Here is an 18,512-nt window from a genome sequence, read left to right on the forward strand (position 1 = left end):
GGAAGCTGACCAACATGAAGGACGTTAGTGGAAAATGTTCAAGGGGAAATAAAAGTGGATAAAACAAGAGAATAGATGTGTAATGGTTTTCAGGGTGTCTTTTTTTTTTAAAGATTTTATTTATTATTTGTACAGTACTCTGCCCCCATGTGTGCCTGCAGGCCAGAAGAGGGCATCAGATCTCATTATAGATGGTTGTAAGGGACCCTGTGGTTGCTGGGAATTGAATCAGGATCTTTGGAAGACCAGCCAGTGCTCTTAACCTCTGAGCCGTCTTTCCAGCCCCTTTCAGGGTGTCTTTAGTCAAATCCTTCCGAGAAAGTGACAGCTGTTTGGATCATAAATAACAAGAGTGAGCTCTGGGATGTGGGAGCAAAAAAACCTTCAGAACAACCACACAGAAGGAAAAGACAGAGGAGGGGCTCTTTATGATGCAGGATGAGTTTTAAACCGTCACAAATGGCACAGAAAATATGCAAATAGCCCTTGATTTTGGTGGCCCTAGATACAAGTTTTCCATGTGACTATGGTACAGTGGTTAATATGAATCCAGGAGCAACTTCTAAGGCCGAGCTTTGAGCTTTTCTGGAGTGAGGTACACATGGCAGAGTCTCTATTCTGCTGGGCAGCAGCAACAAGCCACAGCCTGCAGTCAGCCTGCTGCTCCATAGGGGACCACAGTTATGGTGTGTTACACATGCTGAGCCTGCAGTCTACTGAGAGGGATTTATCAGGAGAAGGCCCCACCATGAGTGCAGGGACATTTGTGTACTGGAGACCTGTGCAATATGTGAGAGCAACAAAAGTGGGCAGGAAAGAACTGTCCCAGTTTTGTTTGGTTTATTTTTTCATTCCCTTAAGGAAGCCAGAGAACTAACTACTGTTTTTGGTTTTTTGGAGACAAGCTCTCATTGGATGGAGCTCACCTACTAGGCTAGGCTGACTGAACTGCCAGCCCTGGGGATCTACCTGTGCCATGTCTGGTATTTTTATAAAGTCTCTAGGGATCCAAACTAAATTCCTCGTGCCAGCAAGTCAAGGATTTACATAGCAAAGTAGCTCCATGGCCTTTTAAGCATCATCTGAGTGTGAGCCATCGTTCTATGAGTGAGGGACACCTTGGGTATGGCAGCCCGTAAATATATGTCTGAATTTAATTTGCTAACGTTTTACCAGAGAGTTTGTAATTACAGTCCTAAGTGAGACTGGCCTAGTTTTCCTCCATGGTGGCTCTCCTTGATGCTGCTAGAAACTTCTAACAATGGAAGATTTCGTGCCTAAAGGAGAGAAGAACGTGCTGCAGCTCACCAAGCATCTGCTGCAGGGCAGAGGTCATGGCTGTTTCAGCAGGGAGTGGCAGCTGAGCAGGCCCAGGAGCATCTCCAAGACCAGAAGAAGAGGAAGACCAACTCGAGGCTTCTGCTATATCTAAAGGTGAATGCTGGTGCTCTGCTCTTTTAATTCTGCCTGCGGCTCTAGCACACAGAATAATACCAACCACAGTTAAAGTGGGTCTTCCCGTCTCAACCTATTTACACCGTCATGGCCAGAGGCTTCTCCTGGGTGAATCTAGGTCCTATCAAGATGACAGTCAGGCCATATGCTGGGAATCCCAGGTATGGACCTGGCCAGTGTCCACCATCCTGGCCTGAATTTAATAAAGCTTCCTTCAAATTTGGCTCAAAAAGTTGTGGTAGTGGTTTTATTCTCACCCGGTGGGATTAACATTTCCTGGAGGTCACCAGGGAGATCAGACCACCCACACAAATCTAAAGGTCCTGTGAAGGGAGCACAATACCCCGCCTACTCTACTCCTTGTCCCTCACTCTGAAGCTTCAAAGGCCAAGAGTGGCCTCTCACTCATGACCCCCGACAGCTAGTGACAGACTCTGTGTCCATTACCATACACACTAAGGAGGCCCAATGGCGGAGGCCCACCTGACATCAAGGTGCTGTGTAGCACTAGCACTAGAGGTGTGGTCGGTGGCAGCTTCACCTTAAGACAAGGGCGTGGGTGAGGATGTGCTCTGACCTTGCACCAAATCTATAGGACTTGTTTGTTCTCACCACAGCTCTGTGAGATGGGACTGGCCCGAGTTTTCCACAGGAGACGCCCACCCTGGAGTCCAGTCACTCGACTCACATTTTCTTGGTAGCCCAGCTCCTGGGTGCCACGGGGAATCACCTCAAAGCTTCTGAGCAGGTGAGAAGGAACAACTGAAAGAATCTGGGATCTGTTAGCCAGACCCTAATAGCAGTCATGATGCAGAGGTGGGTTGGGGCTGTGCTAACTCTGCTGTAGTTTGTGATCTGCTTGCTGTAGTCTTTGGCTACTATTCCACTTTACAAGACAAGGACATGGGACCTTGAGTGGAACTCTCCCAGAAGTGATGGAGGCTCAGACTCAAGCTGAGAGAAGAGCCACCACCCTCCCCCAGCTATGTCCCCCAGACACTGCTCCACATGCCAACTGTGGTAGAGAATATTTATTTGAATCACCTCCAACAAATGTCAGAGACTTCCAGGAACATCCAATCCGGACATCCATTCATGTGCATCCTGTATACCCATGGTGTGTGTGTATTGTGCTGGGGAGGGTGTCCCTCCTGGTCCTACCAACTCCAGCAGGCAGAACCAGAGGCCTCTGTTATTGATCCAAGGAGTCAGCCCACAACCCAACTCAACGCACCCCTAGCTAACCCATGTGGATCTCCCCTTGCACGCAACCCTGCCCCGCCCCCAGCCCAGGACAATCTCCAGCATTTGTTTCCTCAGCCAGTTCACAAGTGTCTTCCTGAGAGTTTGGAGCCCAGCCCTTTGCTAGACCCAACACCTGCTGAAGAGCAAATGACAGCCCCTTGCCCTCCGGGAGCTCACAGGGTAGTTAGGGACTGGAGGTGCACACGAGTGCACACAGCACGTATATGAACACATACACAGAAGAAAAAGCACGGGACTAAACAGCACATAACACTCGAGGGAGACACAGTGTGCTAACATGAATTATGTTACAAAGAATGAGCGCAGGCTGAGTCACCTGGGAGGCTCCGCCCTGGTGGATAAGGGGTGGGGTTACGTTCAAGGGTCTGGGAAGAATATTGTAGAGCAGTACCAGTGAAGGCATGGCACAATTACAGTGGGGAAGAAACAAGCTGGGCAATTAGCTGAGGGTCTTGGTGAGGGCTCCTCTAAGTGAGCCAAGGACAAGTGGTACATGGAGGGTCCTGGGGCCTGTGGAGTGCCTCCCTTTCCTCAGATCCCCTTCAGTACTCCGAGATGCCCCCACACACAGAATAAGGCATAGGGGTTCAATAGGGCCCTGTAACCCAAACTGCTTGGAGGGTACAGGCAGGAATCTGGAGGGTTCTCCCAAACCCTAGTAGGAAGGAACAGAAAGAGCTCCCCTTCTTTCATCATGTGTGGTTCATTCTAGAGAGCAAGGGAAACATCTGTGGGCCCCCAACCGACCTGCTCACATGTGAAGACATGAGTCCCTGACCAGCAGTGACCTCTGCTTCCCTACAGAGCACACACAGCTCCTCCACGGGTGTGGCATGGGCTTGCATGCATGGGTGCGCTGGGGGTTGAGCAGGAATCTATGGTAGCAGAAGAAGCAGCTGCACTGTGCACACTGTTGTGGCTTCTTGCAGCTGTGGAAGCGCTGGTGCATGAGCAGGTTATGATTGAGGCTGAAGCAGCAGCCACACTCAGGCAGGGGAATGACTGCTAGCCTATGTGTGTGCGCTGGTGCACCTCCAGATTGTGTTGACGCTAAAGGCCTTGACACACTCGGTACACACACACACACACACACACACACACACACACACATGAAGGCAGCTATGCGGCCTGCCCCAACGTGAGCCTTCTGGTGCCCTACCAGGCTGGACTGCTGGGAGAAGGTCTGCCCACACAGTGGACAGCAGTGGCACTGTTCCTTTTCTGGGTGGTGGATAACCAGGCCTGTATTGTCCCCCTGACCCTCCTCCCAGTCCCCTAAGGGACCCTCCTTTGGAGGACACCAATTCTGTCATGGACACTGCCAGATGCAGTCACCTGCCCCTGGAGAAGCACAAGCAGAGAGAGGGATAGAGGAAGAGCCCAGGGTCAGCCATTCTCCAGCCTGAGGAAGCGCTCACTCCCCACACCCTCCAGTGTTTGCTCCTGTACAGTTCTGTTTTGTTTCATCGCAGCCTTTGTGTTGGGCTCTTGTCAAGAGCTCTCTCCTCCTTCCCTGGCCTCTCCAGCATCCCTTGCAATCTGCTGTCCATCCCTGTGACCTTCCTCATCGCCTGGAACAAGGTGGTCCTGCTATCTCTGTCTCCACCCCAGCACTTCAAGAACAGAGAGCTGCCTTCTATTACAAGCCACATCAAGCATGAGCTAAAAGTTGATGGGGATTCTCAAGAGCAGCTTTGCCTCCATTCAGATGCTCAAGGATAGGATGTGACCCATAGCTTAAAAAGGGAAGTAAAATTTACCCTCGTAAACTTGAGAGTGACCTTCCTGCGTCAACATTAAAGCTAGTCCTAATGCTTGACAAGATGAATCATACACGTGAAAAGCTGCAGGTCACTAAACCCAAAGCAAGAACTCCCAAGGAGCCAGGCCTGGTGCAAAGGCTGGGCACCACACTCAGTGCTCACCAAATATGGCCTGCTCTGGGTTCCCTGCATGCCCAGTGTAAAGATTGTTTTCCCTGGCCACTGTGTCCTCTGAAATAGTGTCCCACAATCCTCACAACATGCTACAATAAAGGGCAGAGTAGTGGTGTGAAGCCCAGGTTTGTAAATGGAACAATTGAAGCTGTGTGAAGCCATTACACTTGCCCAAGGTCACACAGCAAAGTGAGCCAGGACTAGGCCCTAAGTCCTCTGACTCATTCTTGAAATTAAAAACGTTTCAATATATCCATCAAAGAAACTTGTGTAGGGTCCCCTCAAGGCTCCCTGCAGGTCTTCTCCCCACTTCCAGCCTAAGTCAGTCTACCTGCAGGGTGGGGGTTCCAGGAAACACCCTCAGGAAAAGCCACAAAATTGTCCCTGTTGCAGGATGAGTCCCTGTCATGGTTTCCCATCCACACTAGCATTTCCCTTGGTGTTGTCCCTGTCTAACTTAGACAGCCATATTGTTGTGGTTGCTCGAGTCAGCTTCCATGTGGTTTGTAGGAGACAGTTGGCCCTGTGAATATTAAAATAAATATGGAAAAGCTCGGTCTGTAAATTGTCAGTAGTAGGTTCTGCCATAAGGTCCAGGAGTGAGGGGCCATGGGTATTTGCCTAGGATTCTAGCACCAGCAGGATTCTGCTCCTGTTGAACAAGCTATAAACAAGTCCCATGACATAGCCCATCTGTCACCAGGTAGGAGTGCCCCTTGTGCAGCCTTTAAGACACCTGCCAGGTTCATAATTTCTGGTTGACAGTAACACAGTCAGGTCTCTCCCTTGGTAGACTCCATGGCACCTGTCAGGATTATGAAAGCTAGGCCTCCCGGAGGAGGTTTTAGTGTCCCATCCAGCCCACATCTCTGAGTCCCATGTCCCATGTGCCTGGTGTGTTCTGTAATTGGGCCTTGTTGGTGAGATCACAGAATTGATCAAAGATGGCAGCGTCAATCTCTATAGTTTGGGGGTCTTTTGTACCCCGATGACCAGCAACTCAAAGGCTGGTGTCCCATGTCAGGGTCCTTGTGTTACAGGGTTTCCATCGGGGACCTTTGAATTCAGGATACATCTTGTCTTCTGTGGGGACTTGGTTCATTTGACCTGGTCTGATTTCTTGCTTTTTTTCCTTTTTTTTATTACTTTATTCTTGTTACATCTCAATAGATATCTCATCCCTTGTATCCTCCCATTCTTCCTTCCCTCCCATTTTCCCCTTATTCCCCTTGTCTATGATTGTTCCTGAGGGGGATTACCTCCCCCTGTATACACTCATAGAGTATCAAGTCTCTTCTTGGTAACCTGCTATCCTTCCTCTGAGTGCCACCAGGTCTCCCCCTCCAAGGGACATGGTCAAAGGTGAGGCACCAGAGTATGTGAGAAAGTCATATCCCACTCTCCACTCTACTGTGGAGAATTCTGCCCATTGGCTAGATCTGGGTAGGGGTTTAAAGTTTTATGGCCTGTATTGTCCTGGGCTGGTGCCTTAGTTTGAGCGGTACCCCTGGGCCCAAATCTGCCTATCATAATGTTCTACTTGTAGGTTTCTAGGACCCTCTGGATCCTTCTACTTTGCCATTCTCCCATGCTTCTCTCATCTAGAGTCCCATTTCTAAGACTAACAAAGGACAAAGACACAACCCATGGACAGAGACACACTGCTCTGGAGGGCGAGCTCTGGGCACAGATCTTGGTCTCCACATGGAGCCTCGTACCCTTGCTGGTTCTGTGTGACCATCTCAGCCTATTCCTAAGGACTTTAATCAGAGAGTGAAGAGATCACTGAGAAATAGAGGGAAAGGGTTAAATTAAGCAATTCAGGATAATCCTGTTAGCCAATGAAACTTCATTTATTTAAAATTATATACAGAGCTAGGACAAGCCGTGTACCAGAAAGATAATGAAAAATGATAAATTTCAGGACTTCTAAGAGATGTGTAGAAAAGCTGTTACGATCTGGGATCCTTCTCCATAGGTTCTGGCAAGGGCAGAAGTAATCCAAGATATCGATGTCTAGTCAGTGGGCATGGATAGAGACACATACTTAGACACAACACAGACACATAGAGACACACACACACATACATATACATGCACACACAAACACACACACATACGCACACAGACATGCACACACACACACCCAAACACACTCAGAGAGAGAGAGGCACACACACACACACACACACACACACACGCAGATGTTTAAGATCAACACTTCAGGGCCAGGCTTTCCAGAAGACACCATTTTGATTGTCTAAGGCCTCTTTCTTTTGCAGGAATGGGTCAGGCTCACATTTGTACTCTTTGCTTCAGGCCCCTTTAGGGAATGGATTAGCACAGACCAACATCTCTTTTCCTAAGGTCCAGTCCTCTTCATGATTTTCAATAGGCCGAGACCCACACCTCTTCTTTGGCTGACGCCTCTTCAGAATTAAGGGTAGACTCAGACTTCAAACCTTCTTTGGACATATGCCCCTTCAGGGTTAGGGATGCAGCCAAGACAACACTTTATTTTCTTTGGGCCCAGGCCTCATCATAATTAGAAATCGCCCCAGGCCCATTTCTTCCTCCAGCCTAGGCCACTTAATGCATCCCAATAGGCCAGTGCTCACACTTCTTAAGGTCCAAGCCTGTTCAAAGTTGTGGATAGGCCCAGGTCCACAAATAGTCTTTGGATCAAAGCCTCATGATGATTCAAGTTTGGCCCAGGCCCATCATTCTTCCTCAGGCCTAGGCCTAGTAATGCATTATGATAGGCCAATGCCAACACCACGTCACAGGGCCCAGGTCTCTTCAGGGTTGGCTATAGGTCCAAACCAACACCTGAAGTTCATTGAGCCTAGGCCTAACAGGGTCTGGATAACCCCAGTCCAATAACCCATTTACTTGGGGCCAAGGCCTCTTCAGAGTTAGGGATAGGCCCAGGCCCACACATCTTCTTAGGACCCAGGCCTCTTCAGAGTTGGGGGAAGTTCCAAGGCCCATATCATCATCTTGGGGCCCAGGCCTCTTTAGGCTTGTGAATAGACCCAGGCCCACACCTCTTCTTCGTCTTCCTAGGGCCCAGGCCTCTTCAGGGTTTGGGATAGGCCCAGGCCCACACCTTTTCTTCTTAGGGCCCAGGCCTCTTCGGGGATGGGGATAGGCCCAGGGCCAACACCTCTTCTTAGGACCCAGGCCTCTTCAGGGTGTGGGATAGGCCCAGGCCCAAACGTCTTCCTCTTAGGGCCCAGGCCTCTTCAGGATTCAGGAAAGGCCCAGGCCCACACATCTTTTTCTTAGGACCCAGGCCTCTTCACGGTTGGGGATAGGCCCAGGCCCACACCTTTTCTTCTTAGGACCCAGGCCACTTCAGGGTTCAGGATAGGCCCAGGCCCACACATCCTCTTCTTAGGGCCCAGGCCTCTTCAGCATTAGGGACAGACCCAGGCCCTTACCTCCTCTGCTTAGGACCCAGGCCTTTTCAGGGTTCAGGATAGGCCCAGACCCACACATCCTCTTCTTAGGGCCCAGGCCTCTCAGGGGTAGGGATAGGCCCAGGCCAACACCTCCTCTTCTTAGGCGACATGCCTTTTCAGGCTTCATCCCAGAAGGCCTAAGGTAGGCAGGCACATGGGCCTCCTGTGAATCCCTGCCCTCCTTGGTGGACTGTGAGTTGTCCTCTGCCTAAGACAGCTGCTCTTCCTGGAGCAGGGGTTTACCCTGTGATGTCACAGAGGCCTGGCCTCACTCCACTCACTGAATCACAATGGGCAGCTTGCCATGCTTGGCCCCTTGTGCCTGCTCCAACAGTAACTGTACCTTGTTTCCTATCTCACCTCTGTGCACCATGAATCCTTTAGCTTGGGTTGGAATTTTGTGTTATTATGTGAGTACTTCCCTTCAATGTCTGTGACCCTTGGTTTTGGAGGCAACAGTTCAAAACTGTTAGATGAACAGTGAAGGAATACGTACAGAGTGGATAAGTCACAATTTATCTCTTTGAAGGCTGAGCCCAGTGTGTCAGGGACAGAGACTCCTGGGAGCATCTGTTCTTTTGTCCATCTTCAGGGGACTGTTTACTAGATTATCTGTGTGAGTGAATGGCCATGCTGCCCAGATTTGCTCAGAGCCTCTGTCTCCATGTGCTTGCAGGTCTTGCAGTGCTGGGCTGGCTTCCTCAGCCCTACTCTGACCAGAGACTCTGTCAAGTCCAAGCTTCCCCCGTGCTGGAGCTGCATTCTCTCAAGCACCAGGTTTCCATTCTTTCTCATGAAGGGGCTGCAGATGTAAAACATGACAGACACCCAACACTGGGGATTGCTGGACACCCAGCCTGTGGTGCCACCATGCATTCTATGTAGTGGCCCAGAATGTTGTAAAGTTTCATGTTGAATCGTAAAAAGCTTTAAACCGCAATATGAATTAGTCTAGTTCTGTCTTCAGAGACAGAGAGTCCAGCTCCAGGGAAGAGAATATTTTACGTAGGCACACTGTGTGTGTGTGTGTGTGTGTGTGTGTGTGTGTGTGTGTGTGTGTTGGCATTCAGAAAGCCTCCCTTGTAACATGACTCATGAACATGAGGATTCTGTTGGTGTAATTTAGAGACTGTGGGAAGTTAGAGTGCCTGGTGTAAGGACAGGTTTTACAGCAGGTGAAGGGTTGATGCTTTTGTGTCGTGAGCCTCGGCATGTGCTGTCTCCTGCTCAGGTTCACGGTGGCTCTAGCTGGCTATCCAGGATGGAACACAGGTTGTATGTTACAATATTTGGGCACACATACTTTTATTCGTCATTACTGTGAGAAAATGTCCACCTACCCTAAACATCACCCTCTCTTGGTAGAACCCAATGTTGTCTTAGTTGATTTTCTAGGCCTTGATAGCCCTCACACCTGCATTCAAACTGCTCCAGGAAGTATTGTGGCCATCAGAACCTGAACAGGAGCAATAGGGACGTCACTAGGACACACCAGAAGCACAAGTGACTGCTCTGTCTGCACAGACCATGTGCAGTGGTCACTGACACCATCACTGCATCTTGTTTTATAGCTGAAGGTTGATATATCTGAGCAGTTTCCCACTGTGTTGCTGCTCCATGTCCCTCCTGTTCCCCAGTGACAGGCACTTGCAGGTTCCCATCTCTTGGCTGTTGTGAACGGCTCTGCAGTGAGTATGGGAGCCGACCTGTGACATACTCGCTCTGTGTCCTTGGATCTGACCCTGCAGTGTGAGTCCTGCTTCTTATCGGTGCTATGTGTTTGTTTCCTCAAGAACTTCCCTTGTGTTTTCCACAATATCACCATATCCATGTGTATACTTTCTCTTGCTATTTATCAGTGAACTCAAAGGTACATAATACTAATACTGCCAAATACAACCAAGCTGGACATTGTGGAAAGCTTGACAGAAATAGCTTCTCCGTTTTAAAGAGGTTTACGGTGTCAAAGCTAAAAAAATCTTTCCTCTTTATTCAGAAAAGAAAAGTGACATGTTGCAGGATATTAGATTGCTCTGTGAATTCTGAGATTGTGTTATTTACTGAAAAAAAAAACATGTGTTTAGTTGTGGTGTGTTCAGCCTTGGCACACACCTTTAATCCAAAAGCTTTTAGATTAAGAGGTAAGCAAGGCTCCTTGGGACAGTGAGTGAACATGGGAGAAACCATAGGGAGTAAGAGGATGTCAGGAGGACAGGATAGAGAGATGCACAGGAAGTAAAAGGGAGGGACATTCAGGTTTATGGGTTTTCGAGATGGAGTAGAGAAGGGGAACTTTTGGGGAGGGACACTAGATGAGGAGGAAGGTCAACTGGGTGCTTTCTCTGCCTCTCAGAGCTGGCAGGGTTTCACCCCAGCATCTGGCTCCTGAGTCTTCATTGGTAAATAGAATGATTGAGATTTTATTTAAAACAAAAACAAACAAACAAACAAACCAAAAACAATGGATCCCAATCTGAGTACACTCCTTTTGGTTATTGCAAATAATAACAAAATCTAATAACGATATTGATGATGGTGGTGGTCATGATGATAACGATGCTGTTGTACAGAGAGGGAGAGAAGGGTATTCCTGGACCAGCAGGGTCCAAAGAGCCTGCAGCATCCTAAGGTTCTTCCACAGCTCTAAGGAAGATGGCTGACAGGGCTGTCAGAAAGCCCTTTAATGAAGATGATAAGAAACCCAGGAACAAAGTACCCAAGATTCAGCATCTGATGACTCCACATGTCCTGCCACACTAACACCAACACAGCACCTGAAGAAACAGCACACTAATAGAAATAAGGAGGAGGCTCAGAACATGCTACACTTGTAGCCATGAGAATGAAAGAAGCCAATGAAATCCCCAGGAACAGACTGCCAAGAGAAGTGGGCTGTTCTCACGTAGAGTGTTGAGGCACACCAACTTTGAGCCATGTCCAGACATGTCTAGGCCTTCCTGCTTAGCATAACTACAGTCCTTGGGTTTCGAAGTATCCATTTTTATCCTAAGCTTAAATGAAGTTCAAGTTCTTAGGCTTTGCCTGCCTGAGGACTTGAATAGCCTTTTACACACAAGTCAATACTTGTTGAATGTTCTGCTTGAATGAATGTTCTATGTTCTACTTAAACAAAACCACACTATCCTGCCATGTTCATTTCTCCTGGGATGGTCAGGAACTGGAATGTCTGAGCTCCCCTACCCTATATCTTAGCCAATCATCTTAAACTGCTTTGTTTAGCTGGTCAAAATGGTGCAACGCTGCCCTCCTCTTGCTTCCCACACCTGGTTGGGTGGTTGCAACCTGGTTACAGTTTTTCTTAGAAGAAGCCTGCCTTAGAAATGGCTCAGTGAGCCAGGCTTGGTGGCGCATGCCTTTAATCCCAGCACTCTGGAGGGAGGCACAGGCAGGCGATTAAGCTGTGAGTTAGAGGCCAGTCTGGTCTACAAAGTGAGTCTAGGACAGCAAAGGCTACACAGAGAAACCCTGTCTCGGAAAAAAAAAACCAACAACAAACAAAATGCCTCAGAGTCACAATTTGGCTCCTGTGTCCACTTTGTGTCGCTGACTGGTCAGTGTTCCATAAACTTTCATCATTCTAAGTCTGGTGTCTGCGTGATCAGTTCAGGGTATTCTTGAACCCCAAAACAGCATCTTTCTACTTCTGAGTCTGAATCCAAAAACAAGTCTTTGAGAGTAAGAAATAAATGATCATACCTTGAATATTTTCAGGGCTGTCCTTCTGGTGAGCACAGTGTAACTCTGTCAAAGCCCAAAGAAGATGCACACCAAGAGTGAACTCTGCAGTAGATCTCTGGTGGCAACAGTGTGACCATGAAGATTCCTGGACCAGGTTGGTGGGGAATGCTGTAATGGAGAGGGTGCATGGGCATGTAAGGAAAGTTGATCCTTTGTTCTCAACTTTGCTGTCATCCTAAATTGCTAAAAAAAAAAAAAAATTGAAAGTCAGTTTTTAAAAAGTGTTTACTATGCAACTCTCCATTGACCCTTTGATAAAAACTATCTTTGCTGGTATTTAGAAAATTTCTCCTACTTTCCAGTAAACACAGAAACGTGGACTCACCCTTCAACTAGGTCAGTCATGACAGTCATGTGGATCAATGATTTAGAAGGAATATTTTATAATCACCCACAGATAAATAAGAAAGGGGCCTTCTTATCCTATTCCCCATCTTTTAGCCATCTTGGTGTTTTACGCCCAAGAAAATGGTCTAAAATCAAAACTTCAAATCACCCCACATTTCCTCTCTCTAGTTTTTTTCAAGAATATTAAATGGGAGTTTTTCAAGAGGAAAAGTGGGTCATACAAACATGTTTTAGTTTACTATGGAGATTCTCTAAGGTGGGACAAGACCCAAGAGGATCTAATGAGCCCACAGTGACCTGTCAGTCACCTCCCAAACTACCAACACATCATCACATTGTCCCCAGCATCACCCACACCAAGATAATTTCAGAGCATCTCCCATTTAGCCAGTACATATTGTGAATGAAAACATAAGAACAACAGATTTATAACCAAGAAAAGTTAATAATCTCATAACATAGAAAATGTAGGTGGTGTCCACGTTTCCCAATAACTTCTCTATTCTCAACGCTGCCTATCCATGAGGGCAGCCCATGACAACGTGTCTGCTTGTCATTGGCGTCCCTTGGCATCCCATAGGCTCTCACCTGTTGAGGGCAGCCAAGGAAGCCACGGGAGTTGGTGCATCATCTCATCCTACAGCCACCTAGATGTTTAAAATGTTTTTTTTTCTTTCGAGTTTTTGTGGATCAGATGGGATGCCTGTCTGTCTGTCTGTCTGTCAGTCTGTCTATATGTCTGTCTTGAGATCCTGAGACTTGAACCCAGTGCCTCACACATGCTAGACAAGTTCTCTGCCTCTGAGCTATATCTCCTGCTTCTAAACATTTGGGGCTTCTATGAGTACACACTGGTGACTGGTTTTTCTGTTGCTCCATTTACAGGGTCCCAATCTCCTTCTTTCTCTTAATTCCTTTGGAAACCAGAAAGCAAACGAATTTCTAACGTAACTGCCTGTCTCCAGCACCCTAGCCATCAAGCTCCACTTTTTCTCTTAGAGACAATCAGTTAGGTTGATCCTGAGCTTGGGACTCTTCTGTGTCATCTCTCAAGTGCTGAGATTACGCGGGTGGGGACAGAACCCAGGGTTTTGCACACACTGGGCAAGTTTCACCAACTCAGCTATGTGTTGATTATTCCCCTCTCCAGGGCACACCAAGGACCTTGTGAGTGGACATATCAACTCATTCAGCAAATATTTACAGAGCACCCACATGGGCCTCTGACCTGCTGTCTCCTTCATACTCACAAAGTAGCCTTTTTTTTCTCCCAGGTCCATTCTCAAAATGTGCACTAGAGGGCACTGTGCTCTTCAAATACCTGCTTCCCTGTGCCTTTTGGCCCATGCTATTTCTGTACCCTCCTAGCCCACTCAAGAAGACTCCCAGACAACTTGCACTTTACACTGGGGGTACAGCACGGTGGTAGAATATTTGCCGAGCATCCTAGCAAGTGTGAGACAATGGGTCCATCTACAACTTTGGGGAAAAAAAAGGAGAAAACAAATCCATCATGTAAATGCAAGAACAGAAATGACATCACACTCAAACAGGTCTGTTTAAAAAAAAAAATCACAGCAGAGCATCTACTGATTTTGGGATCCTGTAAAATTATGAAAACTACAGACTGTTTCCACTCCAAATTTTTAAAAGAAAACAGTATCAATAAAGTTAATGTCTTTAATTAAATATCTACACTGCAGTTTAACCATTATTATTATTAACCACTATTATTAAATAGTGTCTTAAAAAAAATTCAGTATGCTTGACAATGTAATAGGTCTGGTTTTCTCATGTTATCAAACCCCTGAGTCATCCTGAATAATGGCCAATAAAGTAGGGTCAGATAGCAGACAGCACATGTCCCCTTGGTATCAGATGCTGGCTTGAACAGTGGAGGTCCTGCTCCACATTTTGGAGCTCAGAGTTGTAGAGCAAATGATGGGCAGGCACACAGCAAACAAACAGGCCAGGGCTACAGTCTAGTCCAAAGGACATGTGTAGAAGAGTGGTCCCCAGCTGATGTTCCTGGTGAGAAAGAAAGTTTCTAATCCCCCGGGTCTGGTGTGCCCTTAGAGGGGACAGTACAGCCTCAGCCCCTTCTTACCAGCTGAGTAGTGTTGTTTGTTGTGCTTGCTGTTTGTTTTTCTCCTGTCAAGATTCTCTTTACCACAGGCCCAATGCAAAATAGCCAAATGACTCTGCAGCAGAACCTCCCAAACTGTGGCCAAACAAACCACTTTTCCTTGTAAGTTGATTTTCTGAGGGGTGTGTGTTTGTGTGTGTGTGTGTGTGTGTGTGTGTGTGTTTGTTTGTTTTGTAAAAATAGGAAGTTGGCCAACATAAAGGACTTCTTGGGAAATACTCCAGGGGAAATAAAAGTGGTTAACACAGGAGAATAGACATGTAATGACTTTTACGGTGTCTTTAGTCAAAGCCTTCCGAGAAAGTGACAGCTGTCTGGATCATAAATAACAAGAAAGAGCTCTGGGATTGGGAGCAAAATACTTCAGAACAACCACACAGAAGGAAAAGACAGAGGAGGGGCTCTTTATTATGCAATGTGAGTTTTAAATCGTCACAAATGGCATGGAAAATATGCAAATAGCCCTTGACTTTGGTGGCCCTAGATACAAGTTTTCCATGTGACTATGGTACAGTGGTTAATATAAATCCAGGAGCAACTTCTAAGGCCCAACTTTGAGCTTTTCTGGAGTAAGGTACACATGGCAGATTCTCTCTCCTGCTGGGCTGCATCTGCAAGCTAGTCTGCAGTCAGCCTGCTGCTCCATAGGGGACACAGTTATGGTGTGTTACACATGCTGAGCCTGCAGTCTCCTGTGATGGATTTATCAGGAGAAGGCCCCACCGTGAGTGAAGGGACATTTGTGTACTGGAGACCTGTGCAATATGTGTGAGCAACAGAAGTGGGCAGGAAAGATCTGTCCCAGTTTTGTTCGGTTTATTTTTTCATTCCTTTAAGGAAACCAGAGAACTAACTACTGCTTTTTTTTGTTTGTTTGTTTGTTTTGTTTTGTTTTTTGTTCTTTGTTTTTTGTTTTTGGGTTTTTTGTTTTTTGTTTTTTGTTTTTTTTGTTTTTGTTTTTGTTTTTTTTTTGAGACAAGTTCTCATTGGATGGAGCTCACCTACTAGGCTAGGCTGACTGAATTGCCAGCCCTGGGCATCTACCTGTGTCACACCTGGTATTTTTATAAGGTCTTTAGGGATCAAAACTAAGTTACTCGGGCCAGGAAGTCAAGCACTTAAAAGCAAAGTAGCTCCATGGCTTCTTTTAAGCATCATTCTGAGTGTGAGCCATGGTTCTATGAGTGAGGGACACCTTGGGTATGCCATACCCGTATATATATTTCTGAATTTAATTTGCTAATGTTTTACCAGAGAGTTTGTAATTACAGTCCTAAGTGAGACTGGCCTAGTTTTCCTCCATGGTACTGTCCTGCTTTGTTTCCAGGTTTTGGGAGTCTCGGAGCCTGACTTGGGAAGTGTTTTTCCCACACTCTGCACTGTACACAAAGTCAATTTAATGAGGTTGTGGGAATAAAGATCATATATTTCTACTAAAAATTCAAATACTCTGGGTAATTGTGGTTCAGTGTATAGTTAGACTAGGTCCACTATAGGAATTTTTACAAATGTCTAGAAAATTGCCTGTTTCATATAAATGTAAAATTGTCTATGATCTGTTCATAGGGTTCTGTGATGTTTATAAAAGCATCCTGTATCCACACCCATGCCCACCTTTGCTTCCCCACACTATCTGTGTGTGCGCCTTGCCTGCTCCTTTCTCTCCTTCTCCCCCATTAGACACTGCTGTGTCTTTTCAAGAAATAGTTTTGTTACATTTAATCTCTTTGAGATTTCTCTAATCTGTTTCTCATTCCTTTTTTAAAATTTTTTTATTGCATCTTTTCTGCTTCCATTTTGATATTTCACTTTTTTTTCCCCCCAAGTGCTAGACTTTCAAACCTAGGGCAAGCATTAGTGTTCAGCCTCTGAGCTGTACTCTTTGCCTGCTTTCGCTAATTTAAACTGGATTTTCTGTTTGTTTGTTGTTATTGTTGTGTTGATGAGAATTCTAGCTACTAGCCCAGGCTGGCCTGGCATTTGCCCCTGCTGCCACTCTCAGTCCCTGGAGTTCTGTGACACAGATGTGCACCACCAGGCTGGACTTAACTGAGCTTTTCACTTTTGGATTCCTAATTTTTCTACTTTTCTAATGAAAGCATTTACAGCTTATTTTTCCTCTAATTACTATTTATTTATGGCTCACTTTTTTATATTATAATGTTCTCACAGTTACATGTTCATAAATATATATGATTTTTATTGCAATTCTTTTCTTTGACCTGAATTATTCCATATGTTTTAAAAATCTTTTACTATATAGAAGGTTTGCTGGGCAGTGGTGGTGCACACCATTAATCCCAGGGCTCAGGAGACAAGTGGATCTCTATGAGTTTGAAGCCAGCCTGGTCAACAGAGTGATCCAGGATAGCCAGGACTACAAGAGAAACCCTGTCTCGAAAAACCTTATAATAATAAGAAGAAGAAGGAGGAGGAGGAGGAGAAGGTGAAAAAGATGCTTTTTATTTGTAATATTTGAGAGATTCTGACAAGGTGTAAGTGCCTCAGATTTAAAATTTGGGACCCTATAACATAACAAAGCAAACCAGGGCTCCTGAGCCCGAAGAAGCCATGGCAGGGCTCATGGCACGGGGTGGTGTGAGAAGAAAGATGTCTTCTCATGAGGTACCCAGTGAAGACAGTGGCAGACCCATCAGCATCTACCCAGGACATCCACAAGCAAGACAACAGGGCACAGTGGGGCAGAGTGTTGTCAACAAGCTCTTCTCCTCACCCACCACGGGGCTGTGGGGGAAACCCTACAACAGAAGGCAAGCTAAGGAGATGAAAGCACACAGACCTGTTTCATATGAGCGTCATGTGCCGAGGGAGCCATCAGGAGGAAACTGAAAGAAACAAGGGACCTTGTTGAGCTGTGCGTCCAGACAGCTGTGCAAGAATGTGACTGAGAGCAAAGGGTGGTTCTTACCTAACAGTAACAGAAAGTCAGCAAGACCGGTTGGATCCAGTTCTTCCAGCATCTCTGTGGCTTTCCAGTCCCCTTGTGCAGGGAGGGCTCCTCTGGAATGAAGGTGCCATGCCCTACATTAGAGGCCAGAGATTCTTCTCATGGGTGGTTCAAGGCAGTAGGGAGGGGGTGAAAGTGACCACCTGACAGCTGTCATTTTCCCAAATGCTCAGATGCCATTTTAGAGGTAACATGTCCCCACCAAAGCCACCAGCACTGTATGAAGGAAAAGAAAAAGCATGAGCCTCGGCCTGCAGCTAACAATGGGAGCACCTGACCAGAGCTGAAGGAAGCCATGGCCAGGCCATCCCACCCTGACGGCATGAACTGTAGTCTCTCCCAGTCCTGGGACTCATGTGGCCTGCCTTCCCTCCTGGAGCCAGAGCAGCCCTGGAGAAAGTCATAGTGTGCTGATCCAGTCACTTCTGCACATTGTACCCTGAGGAAACTTTGTAGCCCCTCTGTTGAAACCTGCTTTAGTTCCTAGCATACCTGTGGCTCCTCTGTTAACACCTGATGTCCCTTTCAAAATTTCAGAGTCATTTTGCCTTTAAATCTCCATTTTGATCATAAAGTGATCATAAAGTTCAGGTTCTAGGGCTCTACCTGCCTGGGAGCTTGAAAAGCCCTTTCCTTACATAATCCAATACTTGTTGAAAGTCCTGCTTGAATTAAAGATTAATGTTCTGCTTAAACAAAACCACCATACCTTGCTATGTTCCTTTCTCCTGCAACACTCAGGAACTGAAAAGTCCCAAGCCAATATCCTAGCCAATCAGCTGCCCGGATACATTGTGCTTGGAACAAAATTGATTCTTCTTCTCCTAACTAATCAAAATGATGTAACACTGCCCTTCCCCTTGCTTCCCACATGGTTACCTGGTTGTTACGTAGTTACAGTTTTTCTTATCAAAAGCCTGCCTTAGAAACAGACCAGCATCAGCATCTGATTCCTGAATCCCAGCTGTGGCCCTGATGGGTCAGTTCTTGTTCATCGTTCAATAAACTGTCATCAATCTGAGTCTGGTGCTCAGGTGGTCAGTGCGCAGCTGTTCCTGAACATGGAACACTGCACATCCGGCACTTCTTCTCTCAATTCTCAGGACACCTAGTGCACCTCCACGCCACCCTCCTCAGGAGTCTTCCTTGCCAAGGCTTCTGCCATGGTC

General features: G+C 46.7%; 1 pseudogene across 1 annotated transcript in view; it reads right to left on the reverse strand.

Moving 5' to 3' along the window:
• Window positions 1–3,544: 3,544 nt before the first annotated feature.
• Window positions 3,545–18,512, reverse strand: part of LOC311599046 — a 41,417-nt pseudogene continuing 26,449 nt past the window's right edge. The window contains exon 2 of the transcript in view: window positions 3,545–3,788. The product of the transcript in view is annotated as an uncharacterized misc_RNA (transcript). The remainder of the gene's footprint in view (window positions 3,789–18,512) is intronic.

This window comes from Acomys minous, assembly GCF_964271855.1.
Source record: "Acomys minous genome assembly, chromosome: 6".
Classification (NCBI taxonomy): Eukaryota; Metazoa; Chordata; class Mammalia; order Rodentia; family Muridae; genus Acomys; species Acomys minous.